The 19,953-nt window shown below is 36.5% G+C and overlaps 2 pseudogenes; one reads left to right on the forward strand and one right to left on the reverse strand.

Moving 5' to 3' along the window:
- The first annotated feature begins 15,423 nt into the window (after window positions 1-15,423).
- Window positions 15,424-16,884, forward strand: LOC113491944 (annotated as a pseudogene).
- LOC113491943 lies at window positions 16,883-18,367 on the reverse strand (annotated as a pseudogene).
- Window positions 18,368-19,953: the final 1,586 nt, after the last annotated feature.

Here is a 19,953-nt window from a genome sequence, read left to right on the forward strand (position 1 = left end):
AGCAACCGAACGAATTGAGCGATTACAATTGAGTTTCTCTTGTTTTTAAAGTGAATTGAAGGCCAGTGTTCTTAGACATGTTATGTCAAAAAAAACAGGAGAGCCGTTTAAAAGTTGTAGGGGGTGAAAGTGGGAAAGAATAACCGATTTGTCAGCAAACATAGTCGAGTGGGGACTCAAATGAGAGCGCACTAAAATAGAATATTGATGACATAGTCAAGAGAGTTCTTAGCATCGTTCGATGAGAAAATTGGTGGTGGGAAAATCTAGGGGAATTCAGGAGAGAGTATTAATTTCTATGTATCAACTAGCAACTGAAAATAAATTGTCACGTTCAACACTTGCAGCAAGATTTTGCTGTACGTACAGAAATATGGTACATACATTAAACATATTTTGGATTTGGTAATCTGTATTGTCTTATTAAGTTGGTTGCTGTTTGAGCCGCAATTTAATTTTAAACACACACCAAGGGTTAAAGACATACCAAGACTGTGTAAGTTAAATATCCTATCAAATGAAGTACAGGTGCCAAAGTAATTTTCATACGCATGTTGTACTAAAATACTAACGGTAACACCGCGTGTAAGTTTTGTACGGGAAGAGAGATTTAAATACCTACGTTGTTCCTCTTTTGTCACAAAGACGTAGTTTTAATGAAAATGTAACTCCACAATGTTCGCTCTACATAATATATCAGGACAGTAGAGTAGAACAAAGATTCTAACTAGAATATGTGTAGAGTGTAATGGTATCTTTAATAATAATAAAGTAATTTGTGCAAACATAATAGGAGTTCTTCCTGGATTTGTCCTCGTAATTGTAGGTACGAATTTTTTTTAAGGTATTGAATGCTTGTCTTGTGTCTGGGTGTCTTTGTGCGTATGGCTTGAATGTTTGCGTAATCCCCCTCAAGACAAAGGTAGATGGTAAAGTCGTTTTAAAAAATAGGATCCTTCTAAATTTCAAACGGTGAAAAGAAATCATCATGAGGAATATTAACGAACAAAATAGAGTCAAAAATTGTATTTTTCTATTCATAGTCAAGTTATGCTACTACGAATAACAATATTTAAGTAATAGGACACATCGTACGTCGTCTTTTACTACAAGATCGTTAACCCGTAAAAGCGTACGTCATTTGGTTTGAACCAGACTTTAATATATACGACGGCATTTTACATCGCCTCAGCTTCGTTTCCTAATGCATGTTGCATACTTTCCGCGTCGCGTGTCGCAGTAAAGGGTTATGTGCATATTACCTACGTACTGAACTTACAGGAACGTTTACCCGTGTACCAATTTGTTGAGTATTTCTTCGAAGCCTGAGATTGGTTGTTTGGAACTCATTTTAAAGATGAAGGTTGATGTATTGGTAGGGGTTTCGGGTTCATATCTAGATGTAATAATAATAGGTCAAATAGGAAAATAATGTCAAGAAATTTTCGATAGTTTGTTGTCCTAAAAAACCGTGATCATATATCATCATCTTACCCTTTTTCCAACTGTGTTAGTGTCGACTTCCAGTGCACCAGTAAAGACTAGTGTTTTACAAGGAGCGCCTGCCTGTCTGAACTCGTCAACCCAGTTAACTGGGCAATGCGATATGACTGGCAAACTGGTTGTCAGACTTTCTAATTTCGAGTTAATTCTTTGACATCATTATGTAAAAAACGTCCAAGACCCACATTTTAAAGTGCCTTCCGAAACGAAGGAACTCGTTATAACATAGATGGTCACCCATCCACCCACGGACCGACCGTATCAAGTGTCGATTAACCTGTATTAAACCAACTTGTGCAGTTGTAGTTTATCCATGAGCTATTTCACATAAAATTGCAAGTACGGTGAACATAATATGATGTATACCATCATAAAATTTGGATAAAATTTCTTATAAAATTAAATTTTACGAGTTTTAGAAGAATGTTTGATATTCAGTAACTATCTAACATACTTGTTACATAGTTTCTACTGAACTCAAACTAAATTTAATTAAGTCTCAGAGCGTGAATTCACCGAAATGAGTCGTTATACATTAAATTCATGCTTGAACATGTCCTTAAAAATGTCAAAAAACTTTTAACCCACCGTTAAATTAGTAAAAAAACTGTGACAACTTTTGGACGCCAGTGGCCAGGGTTTTTTCGATCGATGGACCGTTGTTGAGCGGCCTTTTGAATATTTTAATGTCACGTTTTTGCCTCGAGCTTAAGCCGTAGTCTCCTGAACGACGTAGGCCGCCTACAGCATCGTTGTACGCCGCATATCGAAATTTACTAAAGAAATGTAGATACTATATTGGCACGATGGTCGTATACAGTACTATGGTATTTATACTTGGTGTTAATACAGTACTAAAGCACAAATTGTGGAAGGATATGTCAAGTAATTGATCGCGATATTCTGAGTTAATTGATTGATTGCTGTGCGTAGAACTTTTCAATTCGTTAAACAAAATTGGACCTAAGCAAAGGTTTTCAAATAAAAAATGTAATTATTATCAGCTGATCAGAATTTGTTCAGGCATTACAAATTCTGATCGGCTATCAGTTACCTAACCCTTTAAAGGTACAAATTATTTACATCAGTTTTGACCGTTTTTTAGAAAGTCTATTGCTTTTAGTGAACGTTGTTTATTTTAATAGAAAGCATAGCAAGTTTTTAAATAACACGTTGTACTGTGTGCGTCCTGACGCTATAGGCGGCCTAAAGCCACGCCCGTGTCACGTATTCGCCTCGGGCTTAGGAGTGAACGCCAACTTCGATTGAAAAATCCACGAACCGCTTCGTCACTACCCAAGTTATTAATCACGTCGCGGTGAAATCGCTGAACAAAAATATACCATTATGTAATTTAGGCACTAAATTTTTTCCATTCATCCTGTAATAGTCACCTTGATTAATGAGTGTTGGCCAGTGTTTGTTGCATTGTATGTGTTTTATGTGGTCGCAATTTGGAGGTGTTTTGTCTAGTTTAACATGACAACAGTAAAAATCATTTTTGTTTTCTTATTTCCGTCAATTTATTTCATCTCAAAGTTTTGTTATTAGGGACAAAACGTAATTAATAAATTTATTTTCACTAATTTTTTTTTACATTCTTTTTAAATTATGCTTATAAACTTTAAATAAACTGTCATAACCGGAAAACTGTCGTAAAATATTCCCAAGAAGGAAATTAGATCTATTTATCGAACTTGTCATCAATATTTCTGTGATGGCTTCACTTAAACTAGAAGTTCCGTCATTCCGATGGTGACCGGTAAAGGGGAAGCGACGGAAATTGCACTCAATTGGAGATGCCGTACAGCGCGTACAAATTACTGCTACACTGAATATTGAACCTTATGAGTTAAAGGTGATTGGAAGACTGGGTCTAATAATGATAAAAGTAGAAATAGTTTTCGTTTGGATCAGTATTAATGAAAGAATGTAAATTATTTAAATTTAGTGCTTTTATTTAGGTGTTGTATCACTGATTTTGATTGCTATGAATAAATGGTTGTCAAGATTTAAAAATCTCGGTAGGATGAGGAAGAGATCGAGAGGGAGGGGAAGGCAATGTAAAAAGATGGCACGAATAGGATGGCTGCTAAGGTCATGGGACAGGAGAATCGCATAAACAAAATGAGGTCAGTACTAAGCAAGTTTTTTCGAGACTGATGAATCATATCATAATCAATCAGAGATGTAGAGACTGATAAATCTAAACAAAAAATAGTCTGAATAAAGGAGTTTTTATCTTAGTTTTTGTAGCTAACTTCAATCTATCATTTTCAACTAGCAGTGCTTATCAAAGGTCAGGTTATGTTTTACTAACTACTTAGTATCTTAAACGAGCTCGCAGTGTTTAATGAGCTCTTTCGAGCTGAAAACGGTGAAATTTATGAGTGTATTGCTACTATAAATTGTGGTCGTCGTGTGTACCTGTTATAATGGAACAGTTAATATTATAATATTGTGTAAGTTTATTTTTATGGAGGCCATATTGGATGAAATCTTCGAGCAAAGTTATATTGCTTGTGAAATATTAAAACACGTAGTCTGTTGGGAAATTAATGAATTTAATAGTCTTTATAGTTAATACTGATATTTTATAATGTTTTTAATTGATTCCTTGACTAAAGGTAGAAAATCTCTTCCGTGTGGAAATTAAATATCTTCTAGATATAAGTAATAGACCATTTGAAAAAAACTACAAAAATTTGATAAAGTCTTATGTAGCGAGCCTAATATTTAAGGTTGGGTATCCGAAGGGTGAAAACAGAACCCTATTACTAAAGCTTCGCTGTCTGACAGTCGAAATTTTCAAGGATTTTGCATTTTAAAAATACGATAAAAAAACCAACCAGTAGTAACTGTTGATACGTAAAAAGTTGTAAATTTTTAAGTACAAAGATTGTGGCTGGTGTTGGTTTTAATTTTGATAAATTATTTATAAATATATTAAGATCTTGCTAGCCGCTCCACCTGCTTAAAATCGAAAATTATCCCTTAGTGTTGATCCCGGTTATAAATTATCTATCTTATTTCATCAGTGGATTAAAAAAAAAATAAAGTATTAAACATCAAACAATACTTACAAATTTTTGGTCTCAGAAAGTCTGACAACCAGTCCAACTAAGGGGTATCGTGTTGCCCAGGGTTGATGAGATCAGATAGTCGCTTCTTGTAAAATACTGGTACTTGGCTGAATCCGGTTAGACTGGAAGTCGTCTCCAACATGGCTAGGACGATGAATATAGCTGAAAATAAAAAAAATGCACTGATTCAAAACATGGCATTACATTTCGTAGCAGTATTAATAAAAAAAGTTATTTCATAATCGTAGACCAGGTACTATCACAAACAAAACTTCTTGTAATGGATTAATGCATTCAAAACTTTTCACGACAGTACCTAACGTCGAACGGCTTTTTTATGGTACGGCTGTGTCTAAAAAGCTCTTAGTTTTAACGTAGTCTGTAACATTGTTGCACGATGAATGTTGGCAATAAAGTGTCCCATCTCACGGGACGGAATTGCCATCGGCGTTGCCGGGATGAGTTATTCAACCCACCCGTTTTTAGACGTCATGTGAGGGTTTAATAAATTGCATGTGTTTTTTGATACACGTAGGTATGAAACGTTGCTAATTAAGCATTTCGTAAATTGAAGTCAGTAGGTTAAAAATAAAGCATCAAATTATGATCATGAAACCGTTCCACAATATGTTTGTTCTATTTGCTTAAAAAATGTATGTACTCATTGACTTTAATTGGGAAATTCTTACCAACTACGTTCGTGTAAATTAACAGAAAATCAACGAATAAAAATACTCCAGTTGCAACCAGACGGTCATGTGAACGAAACCGAGGTTAATGGCTAGTGCAATAAATTTCCCACCCAATTTAATTACGGCCATTTAAAATACTACGAAATACGTTTACGAGTCTACGAGCGACGATATTACAGGCTGCACACAACATTAACATGGGAAAAAAATGAATGAATCAGGTTAAAACGAAACGTTCATAATGAACGTACACTCCACAACCCACAGCAAGTTACTACGCTGCGTAGTTGCCGTAGGCATTTGTACTATTCGTGAAAATGTATCGGAGCCAAAACTACGCGACTACATTACACCGCGTAGAGCCGAATCATTTCGCTGAAATATTTGAATGGCAATGGCTCCTTTCCCTCTGCCTTTATAGGTATTTTGGACGAACATAACATCCCTTATGATCCGTAACGGGGTACGAAAATTACTCGTAGCTCTAAAACACTATTTTGGTTAATAGTGTGGGCTCGAGAGATTGGAGGCAACAGTGACAGGTTGTCAGGTCATTACCTCCCTCGTTGTAAATAAAACGAACAGCATTTACGATGGCGCGGAATTATAGTCTGTAAAATTATATTATTTCCGCAATTTAAATTTGAGATTAACTTGGATATTTCGAAATATAGGACATTTTGGATTTAAGTACTCCGGATAAATGAGGACAACCGGTTTAGCCGAGTAACTCAATAAAACTTCCGATAAAATGTCAACTCTTTGAATTAGTTACAAAGTTAGGTAAAGTAATCATTGACTTAGCGTACCTACGAATAATGAAGAGATTTGTTGAATAATTCAAGGATGTCGTTAAAAATGTAGCCTGTTATACTTTGTGTTTTTACTAAGCGGCACGTACAATCGCATAAAACTAAGAAGTTATAGTACCTATTGATTGAGTAATAATTCAGCTTCCTATATTATTACTCAATGTTTTCCTATACCTATCTTTTTGCTATGATTAATCAAAGCCCGCACAGTTTCTGTGCATGTCCAAATGCTTTTGTTATTAGTAACAAATTTATTAAAAATATACCATCCTGTATACGTCACACTATTGGGCACAGAAATCTTCTCGTAACGAGAAGATTTGAGCAGTGATCGATTCGCAAGCTGACTGCGGGTTGGCGATCTCAGATTTCAACATTTGTGTTTCAGGTTTCCTCACGTTGTTTTCACCTGTCATACTCAAACTTACATACTAGAACTTAAAGTACCATTGGTACCTTGCCTGCGTTGGGAGTGAACCTGCCTGAAGCCTGCTTTGTAGCCTCTCGTGGCTACAAATCCAAACGAGGAAGTAGGCCTCCACGACTTGCCGACTTTGTAAAATAATACAAAAAAGTTAAATTTCGATATTTGAAAGTAAAACATTCAAAACCTATTTCGACAGCCAAATACTTTACATTGTGTACAAGTACTTTACATTCATTTAATACTATCTACAATCTTCAGTTAAATGTTTGTTATGATAATGCCGCCAGCTCTAATTTAGGTGTAAGCGGGCACTAGACACTGTCTCCTTAATGATTCCCGAGGAGACTCGGTCTGCGGTATCCAACCTATTTGCTGCTTAGTAATTGTAATATTCTCTTGCGTAATCTAAGAGGTTTTGATGCGAAATAAATTTTAACTGTTATGATTGTTAAGTAAACATTAATTGCATTAAATGTTAGTATACACAAATTTATTTTAGATATTCACAAGAAAAAAATTGTAAGCGCATAACTTATACCTAACATAAAAAATTGACCCTAAAATTACGTTAAACAAATCTTCTGAATTCATGTGTGAATAATGTAACTATTACGTTTGATCACAAAATGTCTCAATACTAACAGATGGCAAAAATATGATCACTCACCAAATTAATAACACTACCAAGCTCTGCTACAATTTATTGACAAGCTTCATCAGAAATACTGTATAATCTATGTACCTTTTAACATTCTAACCATCTCGGTTCAGGCCTTAGCATCTTGGTCCCATTTTCTTATATTGATATCATATATATTATTAAAATGTTGTATATTGTTAAACCAAAAAGCAAGCTCCATATAAGAATCCAGCATAACAGAGAAATATTCGAAGTGTGAACGTTTTTGTCTCTATTTTCTGAACTAGAGATCTCCACGGTCTCTCCATTAAGACTAATATTCGTAGTCACGGTTTGCAGCGAGGGATTGTGGACCGCAGAATAAACGCTCATTTGTAGGTCGTCAGGGCCGCGTCCAGTGGCAAGCGCGACGCTATGGCTTGTGAATTCTGAATGCTCTCTACTTTGTATACTCGTAGATTAGACCAGGACTTACCCGTTGGTAATATATTGATATTCATAAGGATTACATTCCTTAGTGCGGAAGACTTTAAAGTCACTCATGTAATAGGGAGGATAAAAGCAAAAGATGTGTTTTGAATAAAAAAATATGTTGTTGAGATCAGTTTTCGTCGCAAACGATGTAAAAAATAAAAGGGTTCTATTCTGTGTAGTTTAAAATAAGCCAGCATTTTTATTTGTCTATATAGCCAGGTGTTTCGTATTCTCTGACCTCTTAACCATAGGGTGACGTAGTAATGAAAAGGAATGAAGTAATATAGCGTATTTAAAAAAAACCTGAAAAATTCAAATTTCTAATGCTAACTGTTAAGCTAAAGAGTTAGTACGTGTCGTTAAACTAGCCAACCTTAGGGTTAGAACTGTAATAAATACATATATTTGTGTTAGAAAGCCCGTTTTGAGAGGAAGGCTCTAGTAAAAACATTACCTTACAATCAATTTAGGAACTGAACTGAACAATTAAGGAAAATAAGAATTTCAACAAATTATAAGAATCAAAGTCACATCTGCCAATACAATTGTATCTGCAACCAATTTAGCAGTTTCGATCGTCATAAACCGGTTTGCAGCCAGTCCGCCCATAATTCAACTCGCACGTGCTCGGCGGCGCCGAATGCAATTTGGACGTCGATGTACTAGTTCCTACGATTAGGAGCCTCGATTTATGATTTGTTGTTTTCCTATGAGCAATGTGATCATGTAGGACTAGTATTTTGGACCAAAGAAAAACTGGCCTTGGGATGGTAAATCGAAATTTATTCATCATCCCAGATTTTTTCCGTTTGGGAATTAGGTACAGTCTAACCGGATACCAGTACCAGTGTTTTAAAAGGAGCGATGCCTATCTGACCTCCTCAACCCAGTTAAATGGGCAACACGATACCCCTTAGTAATTGGTTATCAGACTTTCTAGCTTCTGACCAACCGTAGCGTCAAATACATTTAAATAACAGCCAAGACCAACAATTTAAAGTGCCTTCTGAAACACGCATGACCACGTTGTGATAAAGATGGTCTACCAACTAGCTTTACCTGTGATCGATCAATTTGCGCAGTTGTAGCTCAGCCACAAGCTCTTCTAGTAACAATTTAAAACTACGTATTATGAATATTTTTATATGTTTAGTAAATTAAACTTGATCAATAAACGCGTCTAAATGAACTCTTATTTGAATACATCTTCAACAGTCTGAGCACTTCTGAACACGATTCGCAACAACAATTACGTTTATCTCTAAAAATTGCTTTTATCGCTTACCCGAGCAAAGTTCATCGTTTGTTCGTCGCCGTTCGGTAATAACTTCACAAACACATTTTCGCGTCACGATCCAAGCCTTATTCACTCACTAGACACTGTATTATGAAATTCTCCGTTTACAGACATAAAACTCGCCGGGTGCGACATAAAAAAATATTTTTACAACACTTCCGCAGGTTTTCATAAATGTTGAGTGCGGTCTTGTGTTTACAACGGCCGCGTTGATGAATTTTCTTAATGAAAATCTTTTGTGGGTGTGTTCTTGTTATGTGTTAAGTTTCGCCGTGGTTTTGGGCGTCACGTACTAAAATATAGGGCCGTAGGTGTAGCTCTCAAAGTTTGTTACTTTATTGTTATTGTGCGACATCACACCTTAATTTTCTTTAAGAAAGTTGCTGATCACCCTTCTGCCTAAACGAGATCCCACTTCGCTCAGTGTGTAGTCACAGTCTTAATTCTTAATCTCAGAGACATTATCACTTCTTAAAGTAATATTTTTACGGGTGTGAAGAAAGACGTTGCTCTCTTGCAATAATGTTACTTCAAGAGGTGGAGATAAACCCTTAGCATATGGCAACGCTCGGCGTAAAGGTTTTGTTTAAGAAACTCAAAAATAGACCTTAAAACAAACCCGTTTAGGTGGAAAAATGGCGCCGACGTCATCAATTATCGCGAGTATTTTGACCGTAATTTTTTGTCAAACATCTGTTAACTTTTGGTCTTAAGCGTAAAGTACATTTATGTCTTCTTCTCTTCGTCTTATATGTGCGGGTATTCGTTCTCGTACTGCCTCTTACATACTTATAAAAAAATCAAATCACATTGTTTAACACAATATGCATATAGCTGTATCATTACACCGAAAAGTCTTTGTTATTATTTTCCCGTCAGAAACATCTAGCTAGATTTTAAAGCGCCCTAGTCAGAAGACATATTCAATTGCCGTCATCCATTGTCTAGTGAAGTGACACTTGACGCATTCGCTTTGCGCTCGAACATTTCATGCTCTAAGTGATAGATGGCGCTATATCCGTTCTTTGGTCGTCACGTTCGTCAAACGTTTTTATTTTTGCTTGTTGAGTGCAAATGGTATACCTAACGTACTAGCTCTTTGGCTATTTTGCAGTTATTAAAAGCTTTCTAAAATATGATATTATCCTAGTAATGTTAGAAACTATTAATATTTTCTGCTTTACTTTTAGGTGTTCCCAATATTATCTTGTAAAAACTATTTCGTACTATGGATTGTTAGTTTATTTGGTTTACTGAACGATCAAAATACGAATACTGAAATTGTGCTTTACGAGTACTCAAGTTGCGTTCAATTACTTAATTAAACCCAACTATGTTTTAGTAACACTAAAACAGATGCAATAACAATATTTGATGTTTGAATATTAATCAACTAGTCAAATATTTACCTTAAAACGAAATAGTCACAACGTGGCGAGTATTTCTAATTAATTTAGGAATTGCAAACCACAAATTTGAAAATCAAAGCAATATTTTATAACCCCAAATCCCTGCTCTCCAATTAGTGAAAAAAGTTACGAATCAAAACACTGACGGCACAGGTATCGATGATTGAATAGTAACTATTTCGGTAGGGAGTATTCAAAGCAAATGATGCGGAAGGCGGAGGACCGGGTGTTGTGGCGTAAATTGGGAGAGGCCTATGTCCAGCAGTGGACTATGATTGATTGATTGATTGATTGATTCAAAGCAAATTAAATAAACGTTATTTAAATTGAAACAGTACCGGGTCGCTAAGGCTGATATCACAACTGTCCGGAAGACAAATATACAGCGATTGTAGGGGCCCAAGAAACGAAGACATAATCGTACTTTAAGCGGTAGAACATGATAACACAATGACGCGAATTAATGTTATCATGACTGTATTACAAAAGAAAATTGTTTATTCGTCAGTCAGATTTCAAAAAACTATTGAAGACGTAGGTATTTCTGTATCTCGTAGAAAAACAGTATGTACAGTAAAATAAAAGCTCGTGTGACGTCACTTACCAGTATGCTTTCTACTAGCTAGTGATGTAACTAACCCCCGCCGCGACCAGCGATAAACGACCTAGAACCCGCTCTAGGCTGAGCCTTCACAGCGTAACCCATACACCACATAGCGTCAGAGTACTAGTGGGCTGAACGAACACAGGAAATCTGTACGAAAAAAGCCCTCAGTAGGAAGTTTTGACTGCACGGATAGCTGAGTGGTTGAGGTCATCAAGCCGTGCCCACGTGCGATGTGTCACGGGTTCGAAATTTGTGTGATCCACGAATGCTGGTCTTGAATCTGCGAGTCTTCGAGCATGTGAATTGAATGTTTATGAAAAACCCCGCGATGCAAGGATTAGTCAGTACAACGGGAGCCGTTTAAAAAAAACTCTGTATGAGTCAAATCCAGAGGGGGAATCGTACATACATCTACAAGATACAGATGCATCCGTTACGTTTTGTGACGATATCCCTTACGAGTGTCTTCGTTCTGGTAGTCTGCACGTTCGTCCGTACGTTTCCCGAATTGTTGTGCAACCTGCCTTAGTAATCGGGATCGCTCAAACTTAGTCTGTTTGCCCAATAATGAACGCTTGGGCAATATTATATTTGCATAACTTAATTAATTGGTATTCTGATTTGTGAAGCGTGTGTTAGTTTATGCTCGGTGCAATGTTGTTTGTTTATGTTATGTTTGAGTCTTGCCTACTGTTTGCGCTACGGATTAAGTAACTAGGCAACAACAATTATTGTGTTACAACATTATTATTGTTTTCAAATCGTGAACTTTGAATGTAGTTTGAGAATGTAAGTTTGTTTGTTTGTTCTCTGCAATCTATTGCTTTGTTAAGCTTTTGTTTTTTTTTTTTTAGAATGCCTTAAGTTGTTAAGTGTAATACTGTGCACCTACCCAGCGCAATTAGATTAAAAGTAGATTTAAAAAACACAATTATAGTATTTTTTGCAATATAAAACTTATCCTATATCTACTACCTATCCATATCTCATTTGCTGTAAAACCCTATGATATTTAATACTTTTAATAATATTTTAACAAAGATTTTCTGATATCGCAGCCCAGCTTATCGTAATTGGCTGGGCACAGTTCCAATTCGGCAGCTCGTAAAAAAAACGAAGCAGCCCAATTATATTCTTGTCGACTATTGGAACAAAATTTCAGTTATCTACTACAGTACAGCAGATGTCAGAAGCACTTCGAAGTTACGAGATAATAATTCAATTGGACCGTGAAAATGGAGAAAAATACGAGTGTTTACACACGCTTGTTTGCATGTGTGAAATGCAGACAAGCGAATCAAACATCTCCATTCGCTGCCTCGCAATCAGAAGGGCCCTCACAGCTTCCACGATCCATTAGACATTGCCCCAATTTGCAGAGTCTTTTATTCCACTTCAGAAAAAAAAATATGGAGAAAAAAGTATTTATTATTTTCCGAGGTCAAGGATTTGAAATTATACTACGACTTTTTATAGACCCTGTAATGAATGAGACGTGAAAGCTCACCTGAGAGGAGAGAATAAATGAATAGACCTCCTTTTATGTAAGTTTTGGTTCGTTAGCGCGGGAAATTTGACGATTTGGGTTATTTTTATTTGATGAATATGAATGTAATGGCGTGATTATTTTGGATTTAAAATTACGTTCTTGAATAATCTTCCTATGGATGAATGTATTTTTTTTACCGAAAACCTGTCTTGTATTTCGTAGAGCGTATTTTTAGTTCGTTTCTAAAGTTTGAAAACAGAACCAGATTATTATAATAGCTAGATAAATTACATTTTCACAAATAATGTACTCTGTTACCACTTTGAGAACAAAATATGATAAAAATAAGCATCGATTGATATGGTCATAAAATTAATGGGTGACTATTTTTTGTTTGCCTGCAGCATATAATTACGGGACCCCAACTCGCACTTGACCGGATTTTTTATTCATGTTTAATTAAAATCTTTGTTATATCCTCAAAATTGATATTTTTGAAGCAAGTAACTTCCAGAAGGTCTTTCAACCACATTACATTTAACTTACAAATGGCGATCCCAAATTTTTGTGTAAAAGTTTATAGACTTTTTAAGAAACATCAAACTTAGATTGGTGTTCGGAAAGTGTTTGAAAGCCGAAGAACTTATTTTCTTCGCATAGATTTATTTATTTAGATTAAAAGTTTGTGAAGAAAATAGGTGTTTATATTTATTGTATTAAGTATTATTGACGTGGAAAGTTTTTTACACGTAGTTTTATAGTTATCTAAAGTTTAAACATGTTCTATGACAACCATTACGAGTTGAAGTCACAATACTATGAGTCACAAAAAGGCAAAGAAAAATATTTTCCAAAAACGAAGAATTAAACACCAATTTTATAACCTGACCGTTTCGTACCTCGACTTCTTTTTGTTACAGCGGGAACAAAAATACATAATCTGTGAACGTCTCAACCGTCTATTTATTTAATTTTGATCATGGGATACACGGTTCACGAGGTAGAGCTTGTTGACTGATGGACGGACCGATGGCCAAGAGGACAAAAGTATTCACAGTGAAAGTTCAGTGATAGCGTTTTATTTTAAACTTTGTGTACGTAACCCTTAAATATACGGAATAAAACCATTTCTGAAAACGACGATAAACTTCTTACAATACCAGGTAAATTACAGGGATATGTTGAAAATCCTTTGCCTGTATACCACACAAAAATACTATCACAACTAATCAAGATACAAAACAGAAACGTACGCATTGTTTCCAAATAGTTTTACAGAATGTCTGAGAAAATAGGCTGAGCATTTACATAAGGAAGATATACGCCGTGCCTTCGTTACGTAACTGTCAGCCTACTCTGATGGTGATCTTTTGATTACGTGTGTGACATGGGGACAGTGTAGGTACTGGAGAAAATAATAGCTTTGCGGCTCCAAGATACGAGATAATTTGAAAAATAAACTAAGACCTATTTCTGTTTTTTTTTGGTTATCTTATCTTCAAGATTTGTTTGTGGTTGGAATAAGTGGTGGCCAATTCCTACAGAAATTCGATAAGATTTATAAATGTGTACAAATTTTAACAAGCGAAAATTAAAATTCATTAATAAAGTTCGGGCATCAATCAACAAACTTGCGGGCTAAATCGTGGTCTATTGCTGGAAAATGCGGTGTGGCATGTTAGAATTGTTTAAAATTATTATATTTTAATCTATGTTTTATTCTTGGAAGGAACCCCTATGTATGGTTATGAACGTGATTAGGGTTTTTTGGAAAAGCTACTATTCTGTCATGACATCATATTCCAGGTAAGCAAAGAATGGGTACAGCAACAGCTAACACATTTCCTTTGTTCCCCTTTTCATATTTTTGTGAAACATAACAAAGAAATAAAAAAGGATCATCAAGTTTATTCCCTCGTGACGTAAGCAGAGATTGAGTGTCGGTCTCCATGATAAATGTTTGGTACTTGAATACAGCGCTTTTTCCTTACCTCGTAATATTTTTAAGGATTTACCTACCTACAGACCAAATATTATGGAAAATCATATTCTATCAAATGCGATTTGGTTTCTAAAATAAATTTGCATATCCAGAAACAACCAAACGTTGCTATTTTTGTTTCGCAAAAAGTTTTCTGGTTTTAGGTCATGCGCCTGTAAAAATATTCTGACGGTCGTACAAAGAGTAAATAGCCTGTCAAATATTTCGTTTTGCTTCCACTGTAGGCGGGTAAAACATTGGTTCTCGCTCAGGTAGAAATTCGGATGTTCGGGTACTATGGGTATGTGGCAGCGCTATCAAATACATGTCCAATATCCCAAACTGAAGTACTATCACAGCTAAATGTTGTACAACAAGATAAAGAAATGGAACAGAAACAATTCACTATCTGCCCTTGTTCATCCCTAAAGTTTTTGAGGCAAAACTTGTTGGTGACACGGTGAAACTGGTACATGTATCGTACCTTCAATTTTCAGTCCAGATAGTGTATAAATATTAAATCACATTGATAAAATATGTAACATGATCTTCAGTTTTAGTTCCCCTCTAACATAAATAATTCCATGGTGTTTCGCTTTCTCGTATCGCTATAAAACTACACATGTATGATATGAAAAGCCAGATTATAGCGGCGTGTTTTATAAAAATAATAGAAACGTACGAAACAAGGGATAATATTGAGAGAGATTTCCTCGGGGAATTGAAGTCGCCTCACTAAAATTGGATGGTAAACTAAAGAAACAATGCTTGTCTTTTTACCTGGTTGCTACACGTACTCGAGTAATCTCGTCACGAAATGTTATTCACTGCTATTTCACCAATCAATTATAATAAACCACGACATTAATTTTGCTTCATACATGATTAACAGGTGACCAACGAAAATTTATTACTCCATCAAAAACACATTTACGAGAGCCACAAAATAAACCAACCTCTTCCATAAAATCAAAAACGTAAACAGCATATATCAGCCAAAAACTATAAACAAAATTGACAGTAAAAATCAATACAATTTCAAAACGTTTATTTTCATTTTTGTTGTGAATATATTTTTAATTTTGTAACTATGTCTTCAATTTAGAATTTTTAGTGCGTAATGTCACAGGAATCCAAGAAAGTATCGCCTGCAGTTTACGGTAAAGTTACTCCGCCAGTCATGGAGAAAGGAAAAGTGACGTATTGTACCGATTTAGAAAAATCAGTAATTATGAGCAACTTCGAACGACGCGGCTGGATCCAAGTGGGTCCTGACGACGAATGGAACTTCTACTGGTCCTTCACACAAAATTGTCGAACTATTTTCAGTATCGAGAGCGGCTATCGAATGAACGACAACCAAATGATAAATCACTTTCCTAACCATTACGAACTGTCGCGTAAAGATTTATTGGTAAAAAATATCAAGAGATATAGAAAGGAGCTCGAACGAGAAGGGAATCCCTTAGCTGAAAAAACAGACGTGCCGTTGCCGAACGGACAAGTAATCTCTCGCTATATACACTTAGACTTTATCCCAGTGACTTATGTTCTGCCTGCAGACTACAACATGTTCGTTGAGGAGTACAGAAAGTCTCCGCAGAGTACATGGATTATGAAGCCGTGCGGAAAGTCACAGGGAGCAGGGATATTTCTTATAAACAAACTGTCGAAACTTAAGAAGTGGTCCCGCGAAGCGAAAACTCCTTTTCACCCCCAGCTGAGCAGTAAAGAAAGTTACGTAATATCGCGTTACATCGACAACCCGCTCTTAATTGGTGGAAAGAAATTCGACCTCCGTCTGTACGTGCTAGTGACGTCATTTCGCCCGCTGAAGGCTTATTTGTTTCAGCACGGTTTTTGCAGATTCTGTACTGTGAAATATGACACCAGTGTCACAGAACTGGATAATATGTATGTGCATTTGACAAATGTAAGCGTACAAAAACACGGCGGCGATTACAATAGCTTGCACGGTGGTAAAATGAGTATTCAGAATTTCCGCTTATATTTAGAAGGTACAAGAGGACGCTCCGTTACCGACAGGTTGTTTGCAGAAATGCAATGGCTTATTGTTCATTCTTTGAAAGCGGTCGCTCCAGTCATGGCTAACGACCGCCACTGCTTTGAATGTTATGGATATGATATCATAATAGATAATAACCTTAAACCATGGCTAGTAGAAGTAAACGCGTCACCATCTCTTCAGTCGACAACGCATAATGATAGGATATTGAAATACAAATTAATTGATAATATTGTGTCGGTTGTTGTACCGCCAGATGGCATTCCAGATGCAAGATGGAACAAAATCCCTACTGCAGAAGCACTCGGAGACTTTGAGCTTCTTATCGACGAGGAATTGTTAGAAAAAGAAGAACCTATTATTAATACACGCTGCAACAAATTTCATCGTATAAGACCATAATTTATAAATTTGATACGATATATTAAAATTAAATCAAAGCAATCTTTAAGTATTTTTTTATTTAAATAACAAAGTAACATTATAGTACGTCACATATTTATTAGTTCTTTCGACTTCCTTTGCTATCACCTTTGTGTAAAAATTCCACATCTCCTTTATACATAGAATCTTCGTCGATGAGTATTTGAAAATCCCCCAAAGCCTCAGCTGTAGGCGTTTTGTTCCAGCGGGCGTCGGGAATCCCGTCTGGAGGTAGAACTACCGATAAAAGATTATCCACGAGCTTGTACTTGAGTATCCTGTCGTTAACTGTCGTGGCGGACATCGATGGGGAGGCGTTCACCTCTATAAGCCACGGCTTTAAGTTATCGTCGATGATGATGTCGTAACCGTAACACTCGAAGCAATGGCGGTCATTCGACATAACGTGGGCCACCGCCTTTAATGAGTGAACTATCAACCATTGTATGTTCTCGAAGAGACGGTCGGTCACTTCACGGCCCCGCGTCCCTTCCAAGTAGAGTTTCAAATTATGTATGCCCAGTTTCCCCCCGTGCTGACTGTTGTAGTCGCTCCCGTGTTTCTGTACGCTAACGTTTGTTAGGTGTACGTACATGTTATCGAGCTCAGTGACGCTCGTGTCGTATTTCATTGTGCAAAATCTACAAAATCCATTCCGAAACATGTAAGCTTTTAAAGGGCGGAACGACGTAACGAGAACGTAAATCCTTAAATCGAATTTCTTCCCTCCGATAAGAAGCGGATTATCTATATAGCGAGATATGACATAAGTATCTTTACTCGTGAGATGATGTTGTAGATATTTCTTCGATTCTCGAGACCATTTCTTCAGTTTTGACAGCTTGTTTATGAGGAAAATTCCCGCGCCCTGAGATTTACCACAAGGTTTCAAAATCCAGGTCGTTTGTGGAAATTTTCGGTACTCTTCGACAAACATGTTGTAGTCGGATGGTAGCACGAACGTTACTGGAATGAAATCTAAATATAAATGGCGGGTGATGACTTGCCCGCTGGGGAGTTTCACTTCAGTTTTTTCCGCGAGGGGATTACAGTCTTTTTCCAATTCTTTTCGGTATCGCTTTATGTTTTTTACGAGTAAGTCTTTACGTACTAGCTCGTAGTGGTTGGGGAAATGGTTGATCAATTGATTGTCGCCGAGCCGTAAGCCGCATTCTATGCTGAATATATTTCGACAGTTTTGTGTGTTCGCCCAATAGATGTGCCAGTCTTCATCAGGCGTCACTTGTTTCCAGCCCCGCCTCTTGAAGCTGTTTATCACGATAGATTTTTCGAAATCAGTGCAAAAGTTCATGTGTTTCTTGTCTGGTGGTGAACTGGATAGGCGGCCATATATGTTCACGACAGATTTCCTGCTGTGTGACGGCATATTTTTTGAGGGCCTCATCACTATAATCCAGATGTGAATAAAAAAAATAAAGTTCCTTATTTAATTAAGAACGTGTACGATAAATATTAAATCATGACCGTCAAGTCTTTAACTAATTTTGACAATCGATTGTCATGTTAGTAAACACTGTTGTCATGGCAACGTTTGTTTTTTAATTTTTAGAGGTGAACTCTATGGCATAATACATTCCTGACTTTATGAGCATTATTTAAATTTTCCTTTGAGTACGTAGTATGTTGAAGAAGCTATTAAAATATGCATTAGCTTTATAAAACAAGTTGATCGGAGCCAGTACAAGCACTATGAGCTTCCTTTACCCGTTTTAATTTTACTTTATGATAAGCAGGTATTTCCTTGCTCTCCATATAAGCGAAGGAGGTACAGCTACGAGAACAACGGTTAATGAAGTAAGGAACTTATAACATCCTTGAGCAAACAACTTATCTGGAAGCTGGAGTTTGCGGGTTAAGGATTTCCGAGACTAGCGTTGGTATGTACGGCCAGTATCGAAACTCGATGAACCAAAATTAACCTCCCTATTGAAAAGTCTATACCTTAAATTGATGTTCACGCTTTATTGTAGGATTCTCGTTTTTGAGTCCTAATCCGTATAAAAAATATGGTATTTAATTATTTGAACGGTCCTTCTAATGGATTTTATGGACTTTTGTTGCTGACGGTACGTTACTCATCCGTCAAATGCAGATTATTGAGAATGTTTACGGGTTGTGTTTGTGTGTGTATTTGCAGTATATATTACATTCTAATAAGACTGTAGCTTGTCGGTGGAACGGAGTCAAAATAACGCCTGTTCAAATTATTTTTTATCTTTTATGCATGATGATCTATGGTGATCCTTTTGATAAGACCTTTATTATAATGCCGTAATGACCATTATATAACCTCATTTATGTATTAAGATAGAGTAAAAAATCTCAACTAGCACCTATGACTTAGGAAAAAGCTTGTTTTAAACAATACATCCAAATTATTTAACTGTATCATTTTAGAAACACACAGCACACACAGTAATTAAAACGTCACTCACTTGTCGAACAACTATAGGTCCAACCCGGCATTTCGTTACTAGAATACACAGTCGAACACTTGACTGACCAAAACGCTCAAGCATTCAAATCGAATCCGAATCCATAACCAAACGTAAGCTGCTAATCGATACTGCATCTGTAATCAGTATTATAAAGTAACTATTCCAAATGGCCGGCTACAAGTCGACCGTGACGCGCTTTAGAGCTGGGGTTACACTGAGGGTATGTCCGTGAGGGGAGGGTTTTAAGAAATGTAATTACAGGTACACAGAGAACAGCGTCCTTCTTACACAAGTGCATTAGAATGATTTAATGAGTTTGTGGTAGGGTGATTTTACACGTTTCCAAAATTGAAATAATATTGCAGGACACAATATAGCTATGCAACGATGCACGGTAGGCGTCCCAAGACGGCTACAGCGACGCACTTGCTAAAGGAACAATAAAAAAGCTCTTATCGTTTCTGTAGTGCGGCCGGCGACACCTAATGTTTTTACGAATTCGTTTCACTTTTTCGCTATAGCATCACAGTCGTCCTGCCAGTATGGCCCCGGCCTAAACACCACTTGAGCTGGCGCCCATAAATTCATTTATTATTAAACATTACGGCCACTTTTCTCCCTCCACACTAAT

The sequence above is a fragment of the Trichoplusia ni genome, chromosome 3, assembly GCF_003590095.1.
Source record: "Trichoplusia ni isolate ovarian cell line Hi5 chromosome 3, tn1, whole genome shotgun sequence".
In the NCBI taxonomy this organism is placed as follows: domain Eukaryota; kingdom Metazoa; phylum Arthropoda; class Insecta; order Lepidoptera; family Noctuidae; genus Trichoplusia; species Trichoplusia ni.